Here is a 17314-nt window from a genome sequence, read left to right on the forward strand (position 1 = left end):
GGTCTGTATATTCTGGCTCTCAGATAAAACACTATAAAAGTGAATTATATGAAAAATGAAGATAACAAGGTAAACTAACGCCAACATTTTAGACCACAGACAAAATTACTCTTTAATATAGCTATTAAAGTTCATAAACACTTTCTCTGCTTACCTTGTCACAGTCCAGAACTGGTTTCCGGGACACCCCTGTAAGCAGCACCCGCTGAGTGGGTTTTTTAACTGTTTGGGCTTGAGAGGAACTGTTACCAAGCCACGTTTGGTTTGCTCAATACTCAGCAAGCCAAACGCTGAGACGCCAAACGCTGAGACACCAATGTGTGCAGCTGGGAGAGGGAGCACCAGTCTCGAACTGCTTCCCTGAAAGCAAGAGGCTTGGGGTGCCTGGGGGCTAAAAAATAAAGAGGCAAGGTGCACTGAGGCTTGGGGAATGAAGGGAAAGGTGATTGGGAAAAGGTGTGGGACGGTCATTCTGCCCAGGTGTAATTAAGCTATAGGCCTTTGCACGTTCAAAAGATCACAGGGCAGACACTCACACATTCCCAGTTGGAGGGTCGGTGGTCCCATCCAGTCTTAACCAGCTCAGCTCGAAGTAGATACAGCTGAGTCCAAGTTCCTAAAAAACAACTCGGGCAAACATCTTACTGTTACAAGTCCGTGTGCCCAACAGTACACAGTGAGGCCAGACAATACAGAAATCGTAGTGTTTGAAGCAGAGAAAGGTTTATTGCAGGGCCATGCAAAGAGACAGGTGGCTCATACCTTAAAAAGCACTTTTAGAGGGAAGGTGAGGGAGGGACGCGGCTCGTTGTGGAAAACTTCCTGGTGTAAGATCCTTTGTTCCTGCAGTTGTCCATGCAGGTCAGGTCTCGATGTTCCTGTAAACCTCTATCAGGTAGGTAACAAAAGTTACCCTGTCCTACAACTTTTTATCTAAAGGTATAACACTTTTAAAGGTAACAAGACCTGTAAGTAAAGCAGCATCATTACCCTGCATTTTTCTTGTTCAAGGTCCCAAGGCTCCACTTTCGCCCTCTGAAGTCCAGGTCCTGGATAATAGGAGGGGGTCCCAGCGAGGTTGTATACCCTGCCTGGGAGCATTTGTCTAGCACCCAGTCTGGGTCCTCCTGCCAGTCCCCAGGCCTAGCTAAGGGGGCAGCTTTCAGCCGATGTTGCCCCCATGACGAGGTCCCCAGGCCCTGCCCAGCTGTCATCTCTGAGGGAACCAGGTGCCCAGCACCCAGCTGGCCCTCAGACTCCTCAGGACCCCTAAACAGGGGACCTAGTCCTGTGGACTGAGACTCAGGGTGACCGCTGCCCCAGGGACCACCGCAATACTGATGGTTGGCAGAGCGGAACCTCTAACAGCCGCTCACTGGCAGTCTTGTGCATGCATGAAGGACCACATGCCTGCCCGTCATCATTTGGGCCACGTGATGCTCGGAGGAGGCACAGGCCTTAAAACAACCTTGAAAAGTGAAGACAGGTGAAACAGATTTGACCCATGATTTCAGTCCACCTAAAGAGGAGTCAGGCTTCCCTGGGGGCTCAGACAGTAAAGCATCTGCCTGCAGTGCAGGAGGCCTGGGTTCGATCCCTGGGTTGGGAAGATCCCCTGGAGAAGGAAATGGCAACCCACTCCAGGACTCTTGCCTGGAAAATTCCATGGACTGAGGAGCCTGGTAGGCTACAGTCCATGGGGTCGCAGAGAGTTGGACACGACTGAGCGACTTCATTACTACTAAAGAGGAGTCAGTCCCATGAAGGGAGCTGCTTCCCTAAGAGCCCAAATATGTACACAGCAGAGCACACAGGGGCCACCCTCTAGAGGTGGTTTGGTCGCTAAGTCATGCCTGACTCTTTGCAACCCCATGGACTGTAGCCCACCAGGCTCCTCTGTCCATGGGATTCTCTAGGCAAGAATACTGGAGTGGGTTGCCATTCCCTTCTCCAAGGAATCTTCCTGACCCAGGAATCAAACCCAGGTCTCCTGCATTGCAGGAAGATTCTTTACTGACAACTAGGAGGGAAGATTAGATAAAAGATTAGATTAGAAGCTCTAGAGGGCATCTTACAAATCATCAACACAAAAGTCAGTCCAGTTACGGGGTCAGCCAGCTTGTAGTGTAAGGGCTACACAGAACTTTAAAGAAGCGTGTGATGATTGAATGCAAACACTGATGCTCCACCCTCCACCATCACCATCTTCAATTCTTCAGCTCTGGGGTCCTAAGCCTTGCTTAGGCAGTGCTTCTTCACATTAGCAAGTAGAAGGAGCTTTGCTCCTTCAAGTCTTAGCTTTTAAGAATTCCGTGTACTTCGTCTGAACCTTGGACCTGTCACTAACTTTTACAATCTTTTTTTTCTTGCCTTTAAAATAGAGCCGACAGTGGTGATGACATCATAGAGGTATTGAAAGGATGAAAGGAGAAGGTATGTAAGATGCTTGGCATGGTGCCTGGGAATCATCTGCTATTAGTTAAATAGTGACAGAACCTGGTAGCCTTGAATGGTCTATTTGCTGTGCTGTTTGCTGATAAGCGGGATGTATGGGTTTCCCAGGTGGCGCTAGTGGTAAACGATCCGCCTGCTGAGGCAGGAGCTGCAGGAGATGCGGGTTCAGTCCCTAGGTTGGGAAGATCCCCTAGAATAGGAAACGGCAACCTATTCCAGTCTAATTGCTTCGAAAATTTCATGGACACAGGAGCCTGGCGGGCTACAGTCCATGGGGCCTCAGTTGGACATGACTGAGCGACTGACCATATACACATACATAGGAACTAAGTCTCTTGGAGGCTATTCTTACCCGGCAGCCAGAGTGACCCTTTAAAAACAACCGTCCTCTGCTCAGTATCCTGTGCTAGTCCCCATTTGGCTCAGAGCAAAGACCAGTCTTCTCTGCATCTGCCTCCTCTTACCCTATTGAATACTGGGGACCCTACTGTGTTAGGACCTTCTCGCGTTCGTTCTTCCTTGGGCAAATGCTGTGTCCCCAGAGAGCCACAGCAGCCTGTTCCCTCACCTCAATTTTGATCAAACGTTCCCTCCAAAGTCCCTACCCCAAAATGGCAAACCCATTACCAGAATCTCAAGCTCCCCACACTCACCTCCACTCTTCCTTTCCTCCGCTGCACTGATCTTAATCTTCACAAGCAACGCAGTAAGATGTTGTGAGATTGGAAGAATTTTAAAAGTCACAGGTGCACTTCGTTTGAATGGATCCCTTGCTAGCCTCACCCCTTACTGCCTTGTAACCTGTCTGCCCTCTGGTGGTTAATTGTTCTTACTAAAACGATGAAAATAATTGCACAGAACAATCCAGCTTCAAGATCAAAAGGGACTTGGAGGTCAGCCCGTTCCATTCAATATGATGGGCCTGAGAGTTAAGACTTCAGGGTACGGAAGCAGCAGAAAGTGTTCAGGAACGGCATCACATCATTTTAAATTCACCTGTGGTAGAGCAGTAATTATCAGTTACCATCAACCTCAACCACCTGTCCCCTCTTTTTTTAAGAGCTAAGGCAATGGAGACCCAGTGAGGGTATAGCTCTAAGACAACTGTCTTCATTTTGAGCAGTAACCAAAATTAACATAGTAAAAAAAAAAAAGTCCATTAAAGCATGATTGGTGAACATATGAATTCAGGTAATTGACATATCAAATTACGTCTCCAAAACATCTGAAGAGGGACAAATCTGGATGGTTCTGGAGGCTCATTTTTGCCTTCATTTTGGCTATTGCGTGGAGATTTGTTCAGCAGTTCTGAGTTAGCTAATTACATAGGCAGACACCAGCTAAAGGGCCCGGAGGCTCCCCTATCTGCCCAGGGAGCTCCCCTTAGTGTCAGAGCAGATCTGTGCTTCACCCCAACCCCATCACTATAAATCTGTGAAAAATTAAGGGCACGGCTCCCCACACCCACCCGCCTCGCTTGATTCCAGTCTTGGCCGCAGCACCTGTTCACTCTAAGCCTCACCTAAACTGTGGAATAGGATTGCATACACTGCACTATCTTCTACTTGTAAAATTTTCCTCTAATAAGTCTACTTTTCCCTCACTGGTGGCTCAGACAGTAAAGAATCCACCTGCCAATGCGGGAGACCCGAGTTCAATCCCTGGGTCAGGAAGATCACCCGGAGTAGGAAATGGCAACCCACCCCAGTATTCTTGCCTGGAGAATTCCGTGGACAGAGGAGCCTGGTGGCTATAGTCCATGGGGTTGCAAAGAGTCGGACACAACTGAGCGACTAACACACACACAAAGCCTACTTTATTTTTTTTGTTCTTTTTCTGCCTATCTTATTCTTGCATCATTTGGCACTGGTGTGGTTTCATGACCCTTTTTTTGGATATATAACTGTATACAGAACTGTTCTGTTAGAGGGAGGGGATATTACTTTACCTGTCAAAATGTAGCATATTATTACATAGATGTGATTATAGACTTCCAGTACTGTCCTGGTATATGGAAATCCCTGGTCAGAGGTCAGATATTGCTATGGGTTCATTTAACAAATAATGAATCTATTAACCACTGGTGATTATTTGGCCTTTGCCCTCTTTTATATTTTGCATGAATCTTTGGCCCTTTTGTGTCAAGATGGCACATAAAGTCAGATTTTCTTTTTCTTTATGCTTCAGTAGGTTGGTAGGTTGTATATCTCTAGGAATTCATTTCTTCTATGCTGTCCAATTTGTTGCCATATAATTGTTCATATTCTCTTTCATTTCTGATTTTATAATATTTGTGTCTTCTCTCTTTTACTGTTATTCTAGCTAAAGTTTTGGCGGTTTTATCTTTAAAAAAACATAGATCTTAGTTTTATTGATCTTTTCTACTGTTTTTCTGGTCTCTATTTCATTAATTGGAGAAGGAAATGGCAACCCACTCCAGTGTTCTTGCCTGGAGAATCCCAGGGACGGGGGAGCCTGGTGGCTGCCGTCTATGGGGTCACACAGAGTCGGACACGACTGAAGTGACTTAGCATAGCATAGCATTTCATTAATTTCTATTCTTATCTCTATTATTTCCTTTCTTCTGTTAACTTTGGATTTGGTCTGGTTTTTTGGTGTGTTTTTTTTTTTTTCACTAGTCCCTTAGGTGTAAAACTAGGTTGTTTATTTAAGATCTTTCTTTTTCTCAGTGTAGACCTTCATCAGTGTAAACTTCTTTATTAGAACTACTTTTGTTGAATCTCATAGGTTTTGGTATGCTGTTTTTATCTTCATGTGTTTCAAGATATTCCTTGATTTCCCTTTTGAGTTCTTCTTTGACTCATTGATTATTAAGGAGTGTGTTGCTTAATTTCCATATAACTGTGCTTTTTTTTTTTTCTCTTTTCTTCTTGTTATTGATTTCTAGTTCCATACCACTGTGGTCAGAAAAGATCGTGGCTGGGAGATAAACCTGTTCTCCTTGTTCCGTGTCTCAGTTGGAGGCAAAGGGCCCAAAATTATTTTTAATCTTATCACTTTCTTGGTTAAGTCTCCAAATTTCAACAAAAAGTTTTGTTAGAAAAATAGTTTAAGAAGAAATTTACCCAAGTAACCATGCGTTTGATAAGGGCAGCCTGAGTAGCGTGGAAGAAAGGCCGTAGCACTTGAGCACTGCTGCCTGCAGTGGTAGGTAAGACACCGTGGGTGGAAGGACATTTGAGCTGAGTAGTATTTTTGTAGAAATGAGGGTATTTTTGATGAAACAGTACCCACTAACCACAAAGGAAATGACGGTGTGTCTGTGGAGAATGGGAGCTGGCCTAACGTTGAGTCAGTCCCAGTGCAGGTTGGAAAAGAATTTCCAGATACAGAGCATTTCAGAAGGGAGTGAGTTTATTAAGAACAAAGAGCAGAGATAACGTGGGCACTGCGAGCACAGTGAGCCAATCTCCCGACGGACCAAGGAGGGTCGACAGTTTTTGTGGGTTAATAGCCAAGTTTTAAAGCCTCAAGACAAATAAAATTCCTGCTGGAAGGTTGGCGTTAGGTGATTGATTGGTTCGGGCGCTATAGAATGTTTGCGGGAGTGGGTGTCTTTGCCTAATTGGGGGTCGGGAAGTTTGTAATGATCAGGGGTCTTTGGCAGCGGGTACAAAGGGTCAGCTTCAGAAGTCAGCTTCAGAGGTGGCCTTGGGGGCAGGACTCAGCACCTGAGGTAGCTGTGTGGGTGTCACAAGAGATACGGCTTGAGGGCAGGAAGGGTCAGATGGAGAAGGTCCGAGAGCTGGGACCAAGTGTGGCCGGTGGAGTGGTGACCAGATGAGAAAGACTTGGTAACCATGGGTGTCAGAGACCTGGAGAGGGAGAGAGTTGGAGGCAGGAGGCCCTCTCTCTGGAGGTGCAGAGCAGCTGAGAGAATGGGAGAGGCCACAGCTAGCCTGGGGCTCAAGAGCGAACCTGGGATGCGGGGGCATGAAGAAGCAAAATGAGGAGTCAGCCAGGAGCAGGTTGGCCAACTGGTCACACTTGCTTGAAAATCGGCAGAGCTTGAGGCAACACAAGTCTGCATTTGATGGAAAGTCCAGAAGCAGTTATAGACTCTATGCGTGCGTGCTTAGTCGCTTCAGTCTTGTCCAACTCTTTGAAACCCCAAGGACTACAGCCCGCCAGGCTCCTCTGTCCATGGGATTCTCCAGGCAAGAATACTGGAGTGGGTTGCATTCCATATGAAAATGCAAAGCTATGAGGTTAAAGGCACCATGAAGAACAAACTTTAGGACATTCAATCAAATCCTGCACAAGGTACAGAAGGACAACTCCCCCCTACTTGAGGTGAGGTGTTGCTCGTCTCCTGCAGTGAAAACTCTGCTCGGTGCAATTCTCAGTAGAAACAGCAGAGGGCAGCAAGAGGAGGCGGTTGGGATACTTTTCACTCAGCGGAGGGGAACTTCATGCCTAAGCAGCTGTTGGGATTCTGCTGGGTTTCCACCAAGGTCTGGCTTTCCAGGGGCTGGGGAAGGCAAGATGGACCCCCGCTTGTCAGGTAGACCACAGATCTATCTTCGTGTCAATGGAAAGATTGAGCAAGGCAACAAAGACCTCTTTACTCCTTCAAGTAAAAAGAATCATAGCTAAATGCATTGAGTGCCTCATGTTCTGAGAGCTGTATGCATCCTATGGCCAATAACTAGTATCTTTAAAAAAGGAAGCAATTGGTATTATTACCTTCCATATCTTATAGGAAATAAATTCAAGTGGATCCAACTTGTAAATGGTTGCTATCTGGCTCTAGAGTCCGCACACTTAACCTATGTTGTGTTAACCCGTGGGGGGGGGGGGTGCGCACGCGTGCGTGCGTGCACGCTCTCTTTGGTGCATAGCTTTTGTCAGCTGTTTGGATTTAGGGTAAGGGGAGGAACTTCCAGGTGTTTTTGATCTTTCTTATTAAAACCCTGTAAGGCAGTAACACGATTGCTGGGCCAGAGTTACTTTAAGGGTGGTCCTCCGACTAGTGCTGGTCTGTAGACTGTGTGTGATGGTCTGCAACCCAGTAAGTACAGAAATTCAGAGCATACCCTCAGACACTAACACCAGTTTGAGAGAGTCATTTTATGCCTGTTGAATCTAATAATAAAAACTGAGGGCTTGTATTTATGTCTTTAATTTCATTTTTATTTTTCATATTTATTTCATTTTCTAGTAACTCGTATTTATTGCATTTGAGAAGACACAAGTCCACAACAGATAGCAATTTAAAAAAAAAAAATGGTTCTTTGCCACAAGACGGCATGAGAGCAGTGGAGTTCTTAACACAGGCACAAAAGTCTGTAGGATTTTAGATCTGTTCCTTTTACCCGGGGAAATGAACACACAGCACAAGGGTTAAAACATGGAGGCGTTATCCCGGTAAATGCTCCAACAGCGCCCCTGATGGTCATGATTAAAATATAATGAAGAAGGAGGAGGTAGAAGTAGAGGAGGGAGGAGAATAATGAAGATGGAGAGAAGGAGGGAAGAAAAAGCTCAATAAAACTTTTATTATTAAGTCTTATTAATGAGGAACAGCATCCTCCTCACTTCTGATAATGACCCAGGAAAAACACACAATTATAAAGAAACAGATGGCGTGTGGAATCTTTTTGTTCAACACCTGCCCTTAGGTATTGCTGAAGCATCTTTCACACGTCCATTTGATACAGCAAAAGATCCAGACATCCATGAAATAACCAGGTTTCACACTGATTTATTACTAGTCACCTATCATGAAAAATACTTGATTTTTCAGGTGAAAGAAGAGCCCTTGGCCTCTTTCAAGCTTCAGCATCAAAAAGTTGCTATCTAGGAATGTGGGGGAGAAAAGTTTTAGGAGAAGCGGCATTTCTCAGAGGAAAACAACAACAGAGACAAACAAGAGCTGGTTAAGGCAGACATAACACTTTTAAACGGGGCCATGGAGCGTGTTAGAGGGGACAAGGGAGCAAACGCAGCGTCCTTGTTCACTGGCAGACGTCTTCCTTTAAGGAAATCAAGGGGGGAAATGCTCAGCTCTGCCTTGACTCGGGAGTACCTGCCCGGACTTGCAGAGAGAGACACCCATCCATGTCATATTATTTGCAAGAAGTGAGAGTCAGCAATGACTTGGAGGTTTGAGCCTGAGCACCGGCAAGAATGGGGAAGAGGGCAGGTAGAGGCTTGGGAGGAGGATCTGGACACCGGTCAACTTTGGACCTAGTGATTCTGAGATGTCTCTCAGACATCCAAGCGGCAATGTCACGTAGATGATTGGTCACAAGTCTGAGATGTCAGTGAAGCTCCTCTCAGCTCCAGATCCACCTTTCAGTGCCTGCTCTGTGACAATGGAGCTGAGCCCTGTAAACATTTTTATTTTGCTCTCTGGCATGATACTGAGTGTCCTTAGCAGAGAGCACTGGCAGGACGCTGCAACAACACAGAAGGGTTTCTTCTCCTGATTTCGGTGAGCATATCTAAACGGTCGCTTGCCCTGTGCGTGCCATCTACAGAGCTCGGCTCCTGCAGTGTATGACAGCCAATGCCAGCACCTGGCAGGCAGCGGCACCAGACACCCCCTCGTGGATGGCTTCCTCCAGGGCCGTTTTGTACAGCTCTGCCACTGTTTACATAGTACTGCTGATATACTGGTATCACCTGGCAACCATTTCCCCATCTTCCTTCAGCCTCCTAATCTCATCACTCACTGTTCGGGACGGAGGGTGAGAGGGAGAGAGAAAACACTTACCTTGTTTTCTGGGAAGAAGAAAGTCAGCATACCAAAATAAGTAAATAAATAAGCAACTGACTCAGGAAACACTCTCTCCCTGACTCACTCTGCTGTTTGTTGTTTTTTACAGGAGTTTTCACATCAGCACGGTGGGGTGGACGAACCCAGTGAAGGTTCATCGCAGGCTGGTTGGTGTACCATTTGTGCAGAGTCAGGGAAAAAAAGTGGGGGTTGGGAGAAGGAGTCGGGAGGAAAGGTGAGCAGCTGAGGAGAAGGGAAAAGAATCAGAGGTCCGTGAACGTGGGGGCGCTGGGCTGAACCTGCAGGCGGGCTACCCTCCAGATGGACTTCTGAGTGCCCACTGGAGCACTACAGGGCAAAGAAAGAATGCAAATCACTGTAGTGCTTCCTTTTTGGCACCTGTTTGTCTGAGTAACAGGTTCTTTTAGACTTGACTCATATTTGTGAATACTACAAAAACACACAATTGACTAGCTCACAATCTGGAGTTGGTTCATCCTGGAGGAAGTAAAATCAAAACATTAATATTAGCAATTCTATGCTGAAGAGCAGTTCCAACCTTTTAAAAGCCCTTAGAATCTAAGATAATTTGGGGAGGAGGAGCTGGGAAAGACTTTAAGAGACTATCAACTAGCTCTCTGACTTGAAGAAAGGAAGGAATTTTGAATCTAGTTTGAGAGACGAGGGAACTGAGCCCTAGAAAGATGAAATGATTTAACTTTACTGAAGTCCAGCAGCAAGTGAGGTGGGGCAGGGCTTAGGAATCCAAGTGTCCCCTTCTGGCAATGCTCTGTCTTACCTCCTGTTGTCTCTTTGGCTGATGAGTGATCACGATGAATTACAAGGAATGAATTCCTTCTGTGCTGGGAGGAGGACGTGAGGAATAAACAGGTGGTCACCCACAAGGCTGCTGAAATCTACAAGGAGAACAGCAGGAATGGTTCTTGAGGCCCAGCTGGCCATTAGAATCACTCGAAGAGCTGCGATTGGGTCCTCCGGCAGGTGAGTTAAATCAGAACCTCGGGATGATGGGTTGGGCGGGGCAGGAGGTAATTCTAAGATGCAGCCAGGGCTGAGACCCATTGTCCAGAACCATGATTCTTAATGGAGATAATGGAAAACAAAGAGTCACCAAGGACTGCAATGCAGTGAGCATGCCCCACACTGGCCTGGAGGGCTTGCTGGGCTCGGGCCCAGTGTTTCTAGGGTTTGGGATAGGACTGAGGAGTTGTGTTTTTAACAAGCTCCCTTCCCACCCTGTGATGCTGCTGAGTCAGGGAATACACTTTGAGAACCACTGCTCTACAGGTAACTTTGCAAACTCTCCCCAGCCTGAGAGAGTCTGTTGTACCCCCTAGAGTAGGCTCAGGGAGCACAGGACAGGGACAGGGTGGTTCTGATTTAAAATCCCAACAAAAAATGATCACAGAGCTCCCATCGTAGTGGTATCATTTCTCAGGAGTCCTGCAGAAAAATGCTGCCAACTAGCAACCCAGAACATACAAAGCAGAATCGAATGCTGTTTATATTTCTTTCCTTAACTGCAAATTAAGTCTCTTGAAACTCATCCTAGAACTATTTAATTTTCAGGAGATAGTCCTAAAATGGATAGAAATGATCTATTATCAGGCACCCAGGCAAGCCAGCAACCGGGAGCAAGGGCTTTATCTCAAAAACCCCAGCTTGCCAGGAGGATGTCTTTTGACCTCCATGGGGCTTGCCCTGACTCCTTTACTTCACCTTATAGGGTAATGGCCAGGACCTCAGTCACAGAATGAGGTCTGAGAACCATCTGATCTCAGAGGAAAGGCAGCAATGAGATGAAAACACCATGGATGGGGCCAGCCTTCCAGCCAGATCTCTGCGGCTCCATGGATCCTCTGTCTTGAAGATGATCTCTGCCCGGACCAGGCGAGGCCACAGTGACTCATAGAAAGGATGTGTGAGCTGGTAAAAGTCTGATAGAGGGGGCACATGGAACAGAGTTCATGAACGGGTGGACACGCAGTGCTGGGGGCGTCGGGGGGGTGGTGGTCGGGTGGAGTGATGCCCAATGAGACCTTCCAGAGAAGCAGGTGTTAGTAATGACATAGGGAGTTGAAAATTGAAAAGCATCTCCAATGAACTTACAAGTTCAGGGCCATGCCTCACCAAACCAAAACCTCCTTCTCCAAAATGTTGAAATGCTGGTGTCTGCAGCAACTCGGTCAAGCCCTCCAGGGAGGGACAGAGCAGTGGGAAAACCCTCCTCTTCACTAGAGTCACCTCACAGCAGGACCTACTGATGAGGCTGGGTCAAACTCCCAGAGCCAGGCCACCTGAATGTGGGAAGGAGGCATGGAGGCTTTTACAATAAAAATGGGAGTTTAAGGGATCCCTTCACAGGGAGAGACAAGAATCTGGTGCCTCAGTAACTCCTCCAGGTGACTAAAATAAGTTGTGTACCTTGGTACCCTACGCCCGTCTGTAGCCAAGGCAACACTTCCCACGGACTTGATGTCACACCGATGGATGGACCCTCTGGGAGAACCTGCCTGGAGTGACAGGTCCATGAAGCTGTGCTCTGGGCCAGCTCTTGTTCCCTCTGATCTTAACTGCTCCAGCGTCCACGGATCAATGGGAGTGCCTTAAACGCTACAGATTCCCCACATGGTGCTGAATTTCAGGGTGTGTAAAACTAAGATCATGACATCCAGTCCCATCACTTCATGGCAAATAGATGGGGAAACAATGGAAACAGAGATTATTTTGGGAGCCTCCAAAATCACTGCAGATGGTGACTGTAGCCATGAAATTAAAAGACGCTTGCTCCTTGGAAGAAAAGCTATGACCAACCTAGACAGCATATTAAAAAGCAGAGACATTACTTTGCCAACAAAGGTCCATCTAGTCAAGGCTATGGTTTTTGCAGTAGTCATGTATCGATGTGAGAGTTGGACTATAAAGAAAGCTGAGTGCCGAAGAATTGATGCTTTTGAATTGTGGTGTTGGAGAAGACTCTTGAGAGTCCCTTGGACTGGAAGAAGATCCAACCAGTCCATCCTAAAGGAAATCAGTCCTAAATATTCATCGGAAGGACTGATGCTAAAGCTGAAACTCCGATACTTTGGCCACCTGATGCAAAGAACCAGCTCATTGGAAAAGACCCTGATGCTGGGAAAGATTGAAGGCAGGAGGAGAAGGGGATGACAGAGGATGAGTTGGTTGGATGGCATCACTGACTCGATGGACATGAGTTTGAGCAAGCTCCCGGAGTTGGTAAAGGACAGGGAAGCCTGCTGTGCTGCAGTCCATGGGATCGCAGAGTCGGACACGACTGAGTGACTGTACTGAACTGAACTTATCTGAATAGGCTCCTCGTGAAAAGGTTTTTTCCGAACCCTTTAGCTGGGTGAAGGATGTCAAAACGCCACTGAAAAAAAATACGAGGAAGCGTTAGCGTAGACTCTAGGGGTTGTTTGCAACCAGGCTTGAATTGTTTCACAAGCCCTGGCCTCATTTCCGCAAAGCTTTCAACACGGAGGATGAAAGGCATTCCAGAGCTGAAAAGGATTCAGTCCCCACCAGAGCCTGGACTGTCCGTGGCCATGCCAGCTGTCTGCTGACTTCTGACAGGATTAGGAGAGAAGCTTTCATCCACTTTCACTCTGGTAACAGGCACCTGTGGAAAAGGGAGCTTTTGTTTCTGAAAAGAAATAGGGACAAGGGGACTCTGGATGGCAGCAAAGAGGCAAAAAAGAGGAGGCGTTTCCAAGATGTCGAGCTAGCTGACCTGAAGGGAGGTTGGGGAGGAACTGGGGGCCTGCGGCTCCATTACCTGCGGAGCTTAACCTTTTTTTATATATTGTGGTTAAATATACATGCTGTACCCAGTCACTCAGGCATGTCTGACTCTTTGTGAGCCCATGGACCCCAGGCTCTTCTCTCCATGAGATTTTTTCAGGCAAGAATATTGAAGTAGGTAGCCATTTCCTCCTCCACACGACCTTCCTGACCCAGGGATTGAACCCATGCCCCTTGCATTGGCAGGTGGGCACTTTACCACTGAGTCACCAGGGAAGCCCCAACAAAACACGAAATGTACCATCTTTAAGTGGGTGGGTCAGTGGTTCTCAGAAATTCGCATGATTATGTAACCATTACCATCTGTCTTCAGAGCCTTAAAATTTTTTAGTTAGAATTTTTCATGTAGATTTTTTCGACAAAGCCATGAAAAAGAATGAAGTCAATGATACAGGCTACTGTGGAAAGAGGTCAAAATGCATTAAGAAAAAAAGAACAAGATGCCACCGTGTGTACAGCACACACAATATTGGTGTGTGTATTGGGATAATTTCAGGGAAAGGTATAAATTGTGAATAGGTTGTTGTTGTTTACTTGCTAAGTCGTGACTAACTCTTCTGCAAACCTGTGGACTGTAGCCCGCCAGGCTCCTCTGTCCATGGGATTCTCCAGGCAAGATTACTGGCAAGGGTTGCCATTTCCTTCTCCAGGGGATCTTCCAGACCCAGGGATCAAACCCATGTCCCCTGCATGGGCAGGCAGATTCTTTACCACTGAGTACTGGGGGAGCCCTGTGAATGGGGGTTACCTCTAAAAAGTGGAATGAGGGCCCGGGATGAAACAGATTTTAACTTTCATTGTATAATACCTCCTTGAACAGAGTGGGCTGTTTAATAGATGCCTGTGTCATTCACATTTTTAAAAATCTCTTCTGCCCCCAGATCAGTTCAGGTGGTTTTTGGTGCAGGGCACCCTTCTGGTTCTGATGCTCTGCTTTGTTTGGGAAACAGGGCTTTGAAGCAAGAACTTCCTAAAGACAAGGGTTTGGACACCCAGAAAGGGTCTTCAGATTTCAGAGTATCTCTTTTCAATTAATTGTGTATTGTTTAAATCATATTCAATAACCATGGAAAAATTTTATAGTTGAGAACAAGGGTCATGCCAAGGCTATTTCTGCCACACGCAGGGGTTCTCAGCATTTTCGTGTCTCGAATATCTTTGGCAATCTGGTGAAGCCAGTGGATCCCTTTTTGGGATAATGTATTTAACCCCCGGAATAATGTTTTTGAATGTATAAAATAAGGTACCTGTGGCTACAAAGTAACAAATTATGTTGTCATAGTTGTCCCCCCAATTTTTAAAACTTGTGATAGGCCAATGTATGGGCTTTTTATTGAAGTATTATTAATAAATTAAAAGATCTGGTGATAGTCTAATGATTTCCATAGTTTTAGAGAAGTGACAAGTATACATGGTATTTCAAAATATCTGCAAAAGCCAATGATGAGATCTGAAGATACATGTGATTCTTAGTGGGGGTAAAGTCACAGACACTGCTCATCCAACTGGAATTTGATGCCACAATTGAAGAAGATGCCAAGTTTCAGTTAGAGTTAATGCAGATGAAGATGTATTTTGCTGATTTGGTTTGGGTTTTTTTCTTTCTATCCAAGTTCAAAGACTCTGGCCCAACTGAAGGATGAAGGGAGAGCTCAGTGGACAGGGAGAGAGTCCAGCTGGGGAATGAGAGCAGGCTGGGAAGGGCTGAGACACAGCCGGAGGAGAGAAAGGAATCAGCCTTTGCCTGGATGTCCACATGACGAGACCCGGGACAGATCCGAGGACTGAGGTGGGGCTCAAGACAACAGAGGCCAGGGCTGGGTGCAGCTGACGGCTATCAGTCCTGCCGGGCCAAGCCTGCTCCCTCAGGAGACTGTCGTCAGAAAAGCTCCAGCGGGAGAGGAGAAAGCAGGTTGTAGTGATGGCCTGGTGGGCAGGGTCTCTGAAAGCTGAAGAGGGATGTGAGATTCTGTGTGTTCAGAAAAAAAAAGAAAAAGGCTATCTGGAAGATTCCTGAATGTGTCAAAGGACAGGGTGAAATGGCAGCTGGTGAATCCTTGACAACTTCAGGTTTGAGGCGGGGGGCGTGGGGATTGCAAACAGGAGAAGCAACATGAGCGGAGGAAGGGATGCAGGGTGCATTTGGGGTCTGGTGCTCACTTAACAGAGGCGCGTATGGAAATTGTTCCAGCAAATGCTGACTGTTGGATCCCCGTGCACAGCTCCAGAAGTGAGTCAGCCGGACGCTGCCAAGTTCTGTAAGAATTCCGCCCTCATGCTTTCTCATCCGCTGTCCTCCTCCTCATCCAAGCTGTTCTCAGAGCACAGATCAGGCCTGTCAGCCACAGAGCAACTGCGTTTCAGATATCTCATGTACCCTTTACTTATCTCCAGAACTTTCCATATGTCAAATGCATGCCTCTGACCCGTCTCCAGTTCTTCCCTCTTCCTCTTTTTACCCTTGGCATCAGTATCCACTCTTGCTTCTGCCCTGTATTCCCCCTGCTGCCCAGCCAATCCCATAACCCCAGTTCCTTCTCTTTTTTCCCCATACGTCCCCACCCCCTTGCTTCCTCAGTGATCCAGGCTTTTTAGCATCTCACAGCCTACGCAGACCTGCTTGTCCCAGGATGGCTTCCTTCTGCTTCACAGCAGAACCTGAGTGCCAAGCCAGATCCCTGAGTTCAGCACCATTAAATGGACCAGTGCTCCAGGCTCACCTGTTAGCCACCGCATCCCCGACAAGCTGCCTCAGAAGGTCTGGAAAGACAGCAGGGCCTCTGGCCTTGCTTCCCTGCCTGTAGTTTCACCAGCTATTATGCCTGCTTGTTCTCCGGTTTTGAAGAGTCTGGAATGAGTCACCATTCCCCAGGCAGCTTCAAACAGCTTTGGTCTGGCTTCTGCCTGATTTAGACCCCTCAGTGCACTCTAAAAGGGAGGTAGTGACTTTGGGGGGCAAATTGCCAGACTGGGGACTCCCTGGGGCCTCGTGGGCTTGTAGACATCATCTCCACACCCACTGCAGCTGCTCACAGCCCTCTTAGGGTTCTTCCTCCCCAGGGCATTCTTCTTCCAAGGCGCTGATGGCCAATGATGAATGGGTCAGAGACAATGGGACTTCCGAACGTGTACACCCCAGGCAGTAATTCTGGGATTGAGCCCCATCCATGTACACACCATCAATCAAGAAAGGAATGAATCTGTAACTGCCCAAGAAGTCGCTCCTAAAGTTAGTCCTTCATCCTCCCTTGTGGCTAAAAGGGAGAGTCTGGTTGGACCCCAGGTGATCACAATCTGTGTAACTTTAGGACAGAAAGGTGCTCCCTTCATTGGGGTATTTCTGGAGGAAGTCCAACCACCAGCTTAGATGTGAGTTCATCCTGAGAGCTGTGCCTGGACCACAGCAAACCTGCAATGGCTGTCCTAGTGCAAGTCACTTCTCAGGAATTCACCAGCAGTGGGAAACTCAGAGATAGGCTTCCAAAGGAAACCTGAACTTGAATGAACAAGCCAAAGAATTCTGAATGTTTCACATCAGCTTCTTTGTCAAAGTTTTGGTTCAGGTAAGCTGTCACGCTGTCTTAATTGGTCATGACATGGCTCAAACTCTATGAGGTGGTGTCTCGTTCCATTTCTATTCCTGCACTTCCTGGCCAACCTTCCAGCAGAGGGCGCTGCTACTGACCAGAGCATGTAGGCACTGGCTAGGAATATCTAGGCAGAGGGATCTTTTCTGCTTAGGCAAGATTAAGGCTAAGTGTGGGTTGATAAAGGGCTTCCCAGGTGGCGCTACTGGTAAAGAACACGCCTGCCAATGCAGGAGACTTAAGGGATGTGGGTTCAATCCCTGGGTCAGAAGGATCCCCTGGAGGAGGGCATGGCAACCCACTCCAGTATTCTTGCCTGGAGAATCCCCATGGACAGAGGAGCCTAGAGGGCTGTAGTCCATAGGGTTGCACAGAGTTGGACATAACTGAAGCGACTTGGCATGCACACAGGATGATAAAATGGGAGCATACAACTTAGAGTGAGCTGGAATTGTTATTTTTTCATTTCTATACAAACTTCTGCATACTTGGTAGATGTGCATTTTATTCTCATAACAATTGTAGCAGTCATTCTGTGTTTCAGGTTGTATCACACAAACTTGTCACAACAGGCACTAAAAATACACAAAAGAAGCAGGAGGTAAAAACAAAGTGTGTGTGTGGCGGGGGGGGGCTGCGGGGGGGAGGGAGGCCGACAGGCACAGGGGGACACAGAGTACTCTTTGTT

The 17314-nt window shown here is 47.0% G+C and overlaps 1 long non-coding RNA gene across 1 annotated transcript; it reads right to left on the reverse strand.

Annotated features, from left to right (window-relative positions):
• Nucleotides 1–14349: 14349 nt before the first annotated feature.
• LOC138985063 (uncharacterized) lies at nt 14350–15860 on the reverse strand. The gene is made up of 2 exons (XR_011462302.1): nt 15760–15860; nt 14350–15374 (listed from the first exon to the last, which is right to left on the reverse strand). It is a non-coding gene; the product is annotated as an uncharacterized lncRNA (long non-coding RNA).
• Nucleotides 15861–17314: the final 1454 nt, after the last annotated feature.

This window comes from Bos mutus, chromosome 23, assembly GCF_027580195.1.
Source record: "Bos mutus isolate GX-2022 chromosome 23, NWIPB_WYAK_1.1, whole genome shotgun sequence".
Taxonomy (NCBI): Eukaryota; Metazoa; Chordata; class Mammalia; order Artiodactyla; family Bovidae; genus Bos; species Bos mutus.